This window comes from Hibiscus syriacus, unplaced genomic scaffold, assembly GCF_006381635.1.
Source record: "Hibiscus syriacus cultivar Baekdansim isolate YM2019G1 unplaced genomic scaffold, ASM638163v2 tig00111812_pilon, whole genome shotgun sequence".
In the NCBI taxonomy this organism is placed as follows: Eukaryota; Viridiplantae; Streptophyta; class Magnoliopsida; order Malvales; family Malvaceae; genus Hibiscus; species Hibiscus syriacus.
Genome location: NW_024063187.1, coordinates 43,584 through 54,657, shown reverse-complemented (window position 1 = coordinate 54,657; position 11,074 = coordinate 43,584). Strand labels below are relative to the sequence as shown.

General features: G+C 32.6%; 1 long non-coding RNA gene and 1 pseudogene across 1 annotated transcript; both read right to left on the bottom strand.

The window, feature by feature from the left end:
• Nucleotides 1-3,519: 3,519 nt before the first annotated feature.
• On the bottom strand, nt 3,520-4,604 carry LOC120171182. The gene is made up of 4 exons (XR_005520854.1): nt 4,539-4,604; nt 4,055-4,120; nt 3,885-3,941; nt 3,520-3,553 (listed from the first exon to the last, which is right to left on the bottom strand). It is a non-coding gene; the product is annotated as an uncharacterized LOC120171182 (long non-coding RNA).
• Nucleotides 4,605-4,705: 101 nt separating this feature from the next.
• LOC120171179 lies at nt 4,706-8,304 on the bottom strand (annotated as a pseudogene).
• Nucleotides 8,305-11,074: the final 2,770 nt, after the last annotated feature.

The window sequence follows — 11,074 nt, the reverse complement described above, 5'->3', positions numbered from 1 at the left end:
TTGTTTTGCGAAAGCAGGTCGGCGGCCCTCACCGCGTGGCAGTTGGGGTCCAAGGTTGTCCAAGTAGTTTAGACATCAACATTAACGCGTTATATATTGAGTTCACGCACTATTAGAAGTTATAAAATGATCTCTTGATTATATGTCATTATTTTGTTGAATATCTCAATTATTAAAAGTTATAAAATAATCTTCTGACTATAGAACGTTACTTTATTGAGTCTCTCAACTATTAAAAGTTATAAAGTGTTCATTTGATTAGTTATATGTTTCAAATTCGTCTTTTTTCGTTAAAAATTGAAGTATGAGCTGAACGTTAGTTTATTGATTGAGATATGATAAAATTTGATCTTATAATTTCAAATGATATCATATCTCAGTCAATATATAAACGTCCAACTCAGAAGACCGTCAATTTTTTTTAAGAAAAATGACAGCTTGAAATATATGAATAATTAAGTGACTAGTCTGTAATTTTTAATAGTATAGAAACTTAACAAAACAACCTCCTATAATCAAGATAATCGTTTTATAACTTTTTAATAATTAGATATTCAAAAAACAAAACCATATAATCAAGAAATCATTTATGTGTTTTACCTCGTTTATTTTACTGACCCTACCTTTGATAAACTAAACACTGTTGTTAAAATTTTCAAGGTTTTTTTTTTATTTCTTATTGAACTCGTTGTTTGGTTCCTTCTTGACATATTATCTTGTCTTAAAATAAAGAGGAATCCTAAATATTGTATGAATATATAAAACATTTATAACGTGACGAAAAGGAAAAGGGAGAATTGTTGAGTATAATATCCATGCTAATGAAGACGTTTGTGTGTGATTGGTTTGGTTGGTTACGCTTCTTTTGACTTTTCCCCACGTGTCTGTCAAGATTGCCGTCCTTGAACAAACCATGTCACCAGATGTTACCCTATGTCTGATACATGTCCCAATCTCACTTTAAATACTCTCCCTACTCAATTAACCAGATTTCTTCCCATTTCCTTCTGTTTAAAGTACTTTATTTGGATCAAATCCTTGCGTTTTTTGTTGTTTTCCATGCATGGAGCTCCACCTAGGATTCTCTCTTCACTAATCATTTTCCCCTTCGGTTACGAGCGAAAACAGTGTCCATTCGACGTTGTTGTTACGACGGTGATGGCGGTTGCAGCAGTAGCTCTAGCAGCAGAGTCCGCGACAGAAAAAACAAAACTGCTTTGATAATGAAACTTGGGTTGTTCCCAAACTCTGTCTCTTTTGTTTGGAACTGACCAACCCAATTAAATTCTTTGAACTTTTTTTTTGTCTAAATCCCATTTTGTGCCCTATATTTGCTTAATGAGCAGTTACATTTTGCTCATGAAAATGTAATTGCTATGAAGACCAGTCCCATATGCTATCAATTTATCTAAGTTAACTATAACAACCAAAACTATGAAGCTTGTTTCAGATCTAATTTGTCTTCGGCATCGTTGGATGTTGTAGCAGATATTTTTTCGGTTTATCATCCATGTAAAAGATATTAATCTGCTCTAAATGTTAAAAAATAAAAATAAAAACTTATTCTAAATATTTTTTAACATGGGAATATAATTATACGAAATAATATTTAAATACTTATTTTGATAAAAAATATTACAAAAAAATTGTTCTTGTAAATTAAAGTAAATTTTAAACTAGAAACTAAGATATATCTCATTAATTTTATTTTGTAAGGAGATGGAGTGTTTAATTATTCCAATTCAACCACAGTCATTTAAAATTTAAAATAACATAATGTAAATGATATATTTATCATTTTAACCATTCAAAAATAAAATATATATATATTATAAATAAATTCAACAAAAGGGCATTATTTTATAATATCAATTTAAACTATAATAAAAATAAAAAATATAATAAGATATTTTTATATAACTCACTATTAATATTTTGATATAAACCATAAATTTATTTACTTTTAATTAATTAAAATAAATTATTAAGTAATAAATTAGTTTTTAAGAATGTTAGTATTAAATTATTAAAATAAAATATAAATACATAATTGAGTAAAACTCATGTTTTAGTAATGATAAAATTATAATTTATTTTTAAACGCAAAGTTAAAAATAAAAAAGCTAAAAATCATAGGTTTTACTGTTGGTTTAAAACCACTGTTTCCACCGAATTTTTTTTACCCGCTTAACATTGATTTTGATGTCAAAACGAATTTTTAACTAAAAGTACTTCTAGTAAGTCACACCAAACGAAACCTTAAGCGGCTTAACATCTTATTCACTAGATCAAGTACCAGTTGATATAGAATTGGTTTTATTACTTAAATTTATTCTATAATTTGATATACAAACTTGATAATTATTCTAAAATTGATACTTACCTTTTTTTTTATTTTCTCAAATTGGCAAATAAACTTACTTATTTTTAAGTTGGTACCTGTGTTCTCAACACTCAATTAAGTTATTGAAGTTATAAAAATCTATCAATTCTGATGTTTTAATTAAATGTCATAATTTGATTAATTGTTGTATCACATCAATATCTAGGGAGGGACGCTATTCTATTAGGAGGGTTATTTTTAAATTTTAAGAAATGAATAACTTATAATTCTAGGAGACAAACGTTCTCAATAGAAAAAAATGAAATATATGATATTAAATATTCAAGGAGAGCAACTACCCTCCCCACTCCTTGGTCCATCCCTATCAACATCATGTATCAATTAAAAAATTCAAATCCAAATACCAATTTGTGAATTCTTTTTAAGTTCATATGCTAATTTGAGAAGAAAAAATTCAAATACTAATTTAAGAAACACTGCCCGGTACTAATTATAAATAAACCCATATTCATATAGTATGAATAGGGAAATTGACCCTCTAAAGTTACCATAAAAGTTCATGTCAACTTGTTTGTTATGTAACTAAAATCAACACATGCCTAACTGATCATCGAATGGCATATCCTTATATTTAAGCTTCGTTACATTTCAAGGCACCCTATGATTTTTCCATCCCCGTTTTTTTTTCCAAGAGGAGTTTTTCAATATTAAAACAGATCGTCATTTTGTCGATACTTCTACTCGTTTTTCTAATTTCAATCATATTTAAAAATAATAATTAAAAAGGGGATATAAGCAACTAAGATGCACTGATCAAATAAACAAATAATTTAATCTTAAAAAATAGAATCATAAATTTTCTCAAGTGATAACTTGCATATTTCTTCTCTACAAATTTATATTTCATATTGAACCCTAAAATGTTTTCTTCTAATTCATGGTTGCTTTTATACAGGGAGAACAGTTATAAAAGCTGATTGCATAAATCTATATTTATCAAGAAGTGGTAGTAAAAATGACAGTTTACGTTTTGTAATAATCCAAACTAACCTGAGAGTATGTTAATATCAGAAAAACTCATGTTTATAGATAGAAAATCCAAATGAAAATATAACCTAGAGTATGTAATAAAGGAACGCGTATCATCCCTTGCATGCTATGTTGAAGTTTTTCTCTTTCGCATTGTCCAAAACGCAGCATGGTAATGGTCTGCAAAGAACATAATCAGAAAGTAAATTTAGGACACTCATTTAACCATGCAATAACATTATCTGAGACAGCTATAAGTGCAAAACTCGGGTTCAGTGCTCTTGGTGTCTTTGTCGACATAATCGACTGAAGCACATGCAAGCATTGGCAAACAGGAATTGATGAATAGTTGATTATGAATATTAAAGCTTTGATGTTTCATTACAAGAAGATTATGACATTTATACCCGTTTTGGAGATCACTATAGAAGAAGAGCATCATTTCCATTTAAGATTTAACAAGATAAAGCATGACAGAAATGGAATTTAACAGAGAGCCAAGATTAAAAACTTACTTGCATCAGGATCGAGGATTAGTAGTATAGGTTGTCTCCACGGTTTGTTCTTTCTGCAGTCATGAGAATGTATAGTATAAATCACAGTCATTCCAGATTGACAAAAATTAATCAGACAAATCTTTAAGGTACAACAAATAAGAACAAAAAGTGTGTACAAAGTTACCTCTAACTCAACCATAATCAAAGCAGTCTTCTTTACATCTTCCAAACTCAATTCAATAGACATCTCCTAAAGGCGGAAAAGGAGAGAAAAAAGGTAAGCGAGGAAGACAAGTAGTAGTCACCAAGTTTAAGTATCCAAAAGTCCACAGCCCGAGTGGCTCACAAGCCTAATTGGGCTTTTTTATTGCATACTTTAGTTTAATTAGTGATAAAAGTCTCAATTTTTGCTCATATTGTGCACAATATCAAGTTTGAGGCAGGGCATGAGAATCAAGCTCATGTTTAAGACAATGAACCAATGAACATGCTCAAGTTTGATTAATCTGAAATCAAACTCAAGCCAGATGTCGAATGTCAAGTCAACCTCAATTCAAGCTTCTTACTGCTTAGGTTTGGCTCAATTACACCCATAACTGGGGTGAGTGGATCAACATTAAGATCAACCAATAGGCAATAGTGTTTTGGCATAGAAGTGTTCATAATACAACTTACTCTTCCTGACCGTACATGTCTGCAAAGTGATACAGCAGAGGTCCAAGTTTATCCAAACCTGCCATCGAACCGATTGTTATAACTTTAAACCAGCTCAAAGCGATGTGAAATAAAATGACTAAACTAAGGAAACTGAAAAAGAGAGTTAAGGGTAACTCACCCGCCCTCCTTCAAATTCTGGATATGATTTCAATGTACTCAATGATGTTGTGTGCCGTGTCAATAAAGAAACAAGTCACTACAGCATCCCAGACTCCTGAAGACAGCTCATATATCCATAAGGTTTTACAATCAGGTAAACATATACAGTACATCTAGAGTGAGTGTATGTATAATGTATATACATAAGCTGACAACTTTACAAAATACACTCCAAGAGTGCAATGTATTGTAGCCAACACAAAAACCTCCTCCACTGAAGGATTAGTGACTATGTTCCATCACTGGATGAATTATTAATGAATAAGTGTCGTATATTACAACATTCTTATTCAATAGACAAAAATCGCAATACGCAGAGAACATGTGGTCATGTGGAAAGGATTCATAGGCATAAAAAGTGCTAGTAGTTTTACCGATCTGGCTGGAATCGTTATAGACTTCAACAAAATCCCCACCACACATAGAAAATCCTTCAGTAACCCCACACTGCCAGCAACCAGAAAAGCAAACGGCAACTAAGCAATTCACATAAATAATATGAAATATAGACCATTTATTGAATCAACATAATTTTTAAGGCCATTTTCCATCACTAAGGTCTAGGAGTTTATAAAGAATAAAACTAAAAGTTAATTACGATTGATCGTCATTGCAGAAAAGCTTCTCCTAAGCACCGGAGTAGACTTAGAAGGCATATTGCACAGAACATTTCAAGACAAAGTAGAAAACATAAACTTGTAAAGGCTTCATAGAAACAATCAGTGGTTTAATACCTTGCTGGAAGAATATCTGTATCGAAACGGGACGAAGTTGATCATTGTCTGAACGTGAATTGCAATTGCTGTGGATCCAAGGATATATTGTCCATTGTCCAGTTGTCTCAGTACTGGGAATGAATAGAAAAAATAAATTCTATACCCCTTGGAGAAAGAAAGGATATAGTAGTAGAATCTCCATTTGTTTCAAGAAATTTAGTATGCATAGATGGAAAGTTCTTACTGATTAAGAATAAAACTTGAACATATCATCGTGTAGTATGAAAATTCGTTTCCTTGACTTATGAAACCTGTTTTATAAAATAAGAAATTTTAAAAGACATAGTAGTCTCCTTCAAGTCAAGAAGTAACAGTTTGACATAAAATACATACCAAGGCATGAAATCTCTAGGCAAGCCGCCCAAGTCCAGCACAGGAACTAAACATGCAGGAGGGCTGTAAAACAAAATATATTGTTTTACTATACTAGTAAAACAGAATGCAATCACATGTACAATCACATGCCACAAAACACAAATACAGAAAAATATCTGGATTTCTCATCAGTTATTGCATTCTTATACAACCAGGAAGCTTGCTGCCTATAAGGTGCTACTCCCAAAATTAAAACAATATTAATGGTTTGCTAGACTCGGAGGGAAAAATGCATTTTCATACCAAAATTGAAAATAATGCTATCACTGTATCACAACAATCATTAGACAGGAAAGAAGTATGAATTTTTGCAGTGTATGAAGAGACAAAGTCCAAAGTAAAAAGTTAAAGATTTGACCTCTCTTTGCATCGATTGGGAAATAAAGCATCAAGTTCTTCAAGAATGGGCTTATAGCACTGATCACGTTCTTTCATTCCCTAATAAAGTAATAATTCCACATGTACCGAAAGAACCATACAAGAAGGAACAGTTTGCACTGAATCATCCAAACCAACTCCAAACTTGATAATCAATTAAAATAACATATAAAAAGTAATACCTCTGCTGCCCAGTCTCTAACTATATTTCTTATTATGCAACGGACCTGAAGAAAAAAAAGTAGACATGCATTATGAATTTATGAAACTTTTTTTTGCATAAATACAGTAAGTTTAACAACTAAACATACTTCATGTCAAAAATTCCAAACCAAATTTCTAACCATGGCAGCAAAGTGCAAGTTAGAAAAAGAGTATCTTATATGACATTAGCACAATGTTTTAAGAGATAAAACAAACGGATGTACTAGAGACTGCATAAAAATTCTTAGGACAAACAATTCAATTCAACACACTTAACAGCAGGAACACCAACAAACCTTGTCAACATCAACCAATGGAACATTCAACTGCAACGATGGATCCAACCAGTCATGTGGAGATGAAAACATCTGAATTTAAAACAAGATAGACAGTGATAGTTCGGATAGAATGGCAAGAAAATAGTTGAATATCACACTTAACAAATTAGAAGCATTGATGTCAAAGAAAGGCACGAAATGCTTGTTTCTAAATTAGCCAATACAAGATCTGGAAGAAGTCAAATATCAGTCTTTCTCTCTTCTTCAAATACAGCAGCATTGCAGAATCACTTGTTCCGAAAATTTCCAACTAACATTGGCAAAAACACAAGAGAATGATAGGGAATAGCATTAGAAAAAAGAGATAGACATCTTTTCATAAGATGCCAATGCAGCCCATATAACTCTCATATATCTAGCGTCATCTTGGTCCAAATGGTGGTTAAGAAATTCTATTTTATTAAATATTTATGTCCCTCTAGAAAGGGAAACTTCCTAAATGTCCAAAGTTGTGTCAGTAGGAGTACTTGTATGCATTGATAAATATATTTTGATCAAACAGACAGTAACTACTCCAGACAAGAACTAGTTCACCAAGTTTATACACATCTTGGAATATAATAAAAAAGAGAGGAGGGGATGAGGATGTAGATAGAAAAACACATAAATTTCCCTAGTCCTAAATAATATAGAAATATAACTATAAAAATCAGGGTAAAACAATATTTTGTCTTGTACTGGGGTAGGGGAGAGATAAATGCTACAATTAGAATAGGGAATTGTGCACCAAATAATTGCGCCACATGCAGGGTTGCAGAATAAATATGATATATCAGAAGCTGCACCCCTAATTTTCTTATTTTTGGTAAAAATGCCACACCTAATTTACTAACTTGTGATATTTAAGCACATTTTACAATGCAAAACTAAATTTTCATCATGCCAACATCCAACATTTCATTTTTCTTGGCTTAAGATAAACAGCATGTAAAGAATAAAGAAGTATTACATTCCCATTGCTATCGATGACATCATTTCCACAACATGCAGATATGTCTTTGTTATTTTCCACTTCTCCAGCACTGCTTCCAGAGATGGGCACATGTTGATGTTCACTTTGCACCTCCTGCAGCTATCTACAAAAGTCAAATTTCTAAACGAAAAAATAAATAACCAATCCAGTGGTGGAATTTTGATACTTATTATACTATAAATATATTTCAAAAGGCCCTGTGAATGGTCACCTGTGCTGTGGATTGGTCAGGCACAGCTTCTTTCCCGAGAACAAGCTTGAGCATGGTTGGAACAACACATTCTTCCACTGGTTGATGCAGAACAACAAGAGGATGCATTTCTCTCCTCAGAATTGCAATGTTCATGTTCAATGTTTTCTGGGTGTGGATCCTCACAACCATCCACATCCTGGCTAATATCTAAAGGAGGTTCAAATGCCTGCAGAACAATTAATAATTATAGCATTTTGAGCATGTTCTCTTCGAAATTACCTCACCTCTTCAAAGTGTAAAATAGTGGAGAAAATGTACTCTCGCGCACCTGAAGCATGGAAAATATGAAATACGAATTCATAGAAATACACCTGCACCAACAAATGTTAGAAAATATAATTTTTCAATGTCAAAAACAGACTTTAATTGAGATACACCACAAAAAAGTTCTACTTTCCCTGACAGGTTAAGTAAGAATAGTTCCTGCGCTCATGCAATTGTTTAAAAGAAGTGAATCTAGTCTTTTTACTTTCACAAAAGTTTCACTCACGTCAAACTTAAGTCTCAAGTGAAGATTTAGCAACTGTTCCCAATTAAGGACACATACACTGAAACCAGATATTAAACCGGAAAAAGAGCAAGTAAATTGAAATTACCTTCTAAGATTTTGAACTTTAAAGGATAGCGGGCAACAAAGCCTGAAAAGTACAAAACAAATTGAGGAAAAAATATAACAATGATAAGAAAGGTAACCACTTGAGAGCAGAACGGTTTCCCACAAAAAGTTCCTATTCTACAGAAGATTTTGCAGCCTCATTTTAGATCAGGCCAGTACAGTTCCAAGCCATGATGCATGTAAAGTATGTAAAGGAAAAAACACACATTTGAAAACTGAGACAGACAAATAGACATTATGTTGAAAACATTTGATGTTTCGATATAACAAACCAAGTATAAATGAATTTTAAGATTTTACAAAATATTTTTATAAGTATATTCGATTTAATTAATCGAATATCAAATTATTACTCAAAGTCTTTTAAGATCGATTTCAAACCTTATTAAATGTGTAAAATTGTGTTTTATAATTAATATATTTTTGAAACAATTTTCACAAAGTATTTTGAACCAAAATCAAGGCTAAAATCAATTTTTCAAAGGGATGCACCGATGCACCAATCCATGTATCTATGCACCATTGAATAAATTGAACATCGAGTGCATTTTATGCATCGATGCACATACCATGCATCGATGCACTCAGGGTTTTATGAAAACATCGAATGCATTTGATGCATCGATGCACAAGACATACATCGATGTGCTCAGGCTATTTTGAAACATCGAATGCATTCTATGCATCAATGCACACTTAGTGCACCGATGCACTAAGTGTTCCAACGGTCAAAATATTTGAATTTTACACTTGATGCACCGATGCACATTGTGTATGCACCGATACACTGACACTCCCAACTGATTTTATTAATTGTTTTCACACTTAAACGGCTCTATTAACTCCACTAATCATCCCCAACGTTCAGAATCAATTGAATGAGTATTTAAACAAGCTTAGAAGTCATTGATCAAAAACAAGAAACAACAAGAAACAACAAGAAACTAGAATCAAGTGAGAATCAAAGAGAAAGCATCAAACTCATTGTTTGAGCACTTCAAGCCTATTTTTCATTCAATATTCATTTTGCTTTCAAGAACACTACTTGTACTCAATTGTATTCATTGTTTAGTGTTCTTTTCTTTGTTCTAGAATTGTGCAAACAATCTACCTTGTGAGGATTTCCTTGTAAGTTTGTAAATTTGTAATTTTCTCTTTGAGAAAGAGTGTTCTCAAGAATTGGGGTATATTCTTGAGGGAGTTATAAGGCTATCTCTTTGTCCTCAAAAGAAAAAACAAATTAGTGAATTTGTTGGAAAATCCTTAATGTTGATAGCTAAGGTAGTGGACGTAGACTTTGGTAAAGAAAGTCAAACCACTCTAAATCGCTGTGCAACTTCTTTCAATTTTCTGCAAAAGTTTCCACCAAAATTTTAATTGCCAATTCACCCCCTCTTAGCCTATTCCATCGATCGATTAACTCAACAATTGGTATCAGAGCCTCACTCATTTGAAGGTTTAATCGCCTCTCGAGTCGATTCGGGGAAGAGTTACATCGATAATCAAGTCATCAATGACCTCTACTTTAAACTCCGACTTCGGTCTTGATTCATTGCCCGTCAACAAGCCTATTTTCTTCAATTGAGCTAATTATGTCTATTGGAAGAATATAATGATGTATTTCATTCAAACAAGCGACATGAGAGCATGAAATATCATAGAAGATAGATACATCAAACCTTCCACTCATCCAAGATTGTGGAGTGAATGAGAGAGACAAGAATATTCCAGCTCAACTCCAAAACTATTCATATTATTTTTTGTGCTCTTGAACCGGACGAATACGGGAGAGTTTCATCTTGTACAACTGCCAATGAGATATGGGACAAACTACAAGTCACTCATGAATGCACAAACGAGGTAAAAGAATCTAAAATTAGTCTTCTACCTCATAGCTATAAAAATTTCAGGATGAAACCGGATGAAGATGTTAAAGCTATGACGGATAGATTCTCCACGATCGTCAATAGTCTCAAATTATATGGAGAAATCATTCCAAATGACAAGCTTGTAAGGAAGTTAGTTTACTCTCTTCCAAAAGCTTGACAATCAAAGAAGACGACGATCATCGAGATTAAGAACTTAAAATCCTTGACCCTCGATGAACTTATTGGCTCTCTCCTCACGCATGAAATGATGCTTAAAGAAGAGAAAGACCTTGAGAAAAAAGACGAGACAAAGAAAGAGACGGAGAAGAAGAAGAACGTGGGAGTTGCTCTCAAATCAACAAAAGATGAGAGTGATTCGGATGAAGATGATGACGACGAGGAAATGACATTGTTTGCCAAACGGTTCAGAAAAATGATAAGGCCTAACCGAGGAAGAAAATTCAAACGAAGTGAAGGCTTCAAAAATGAACCAAAAGAAAATGACCCGATCATTTGCTATGAATGCAAAAAATCGAGGCATGTTAAA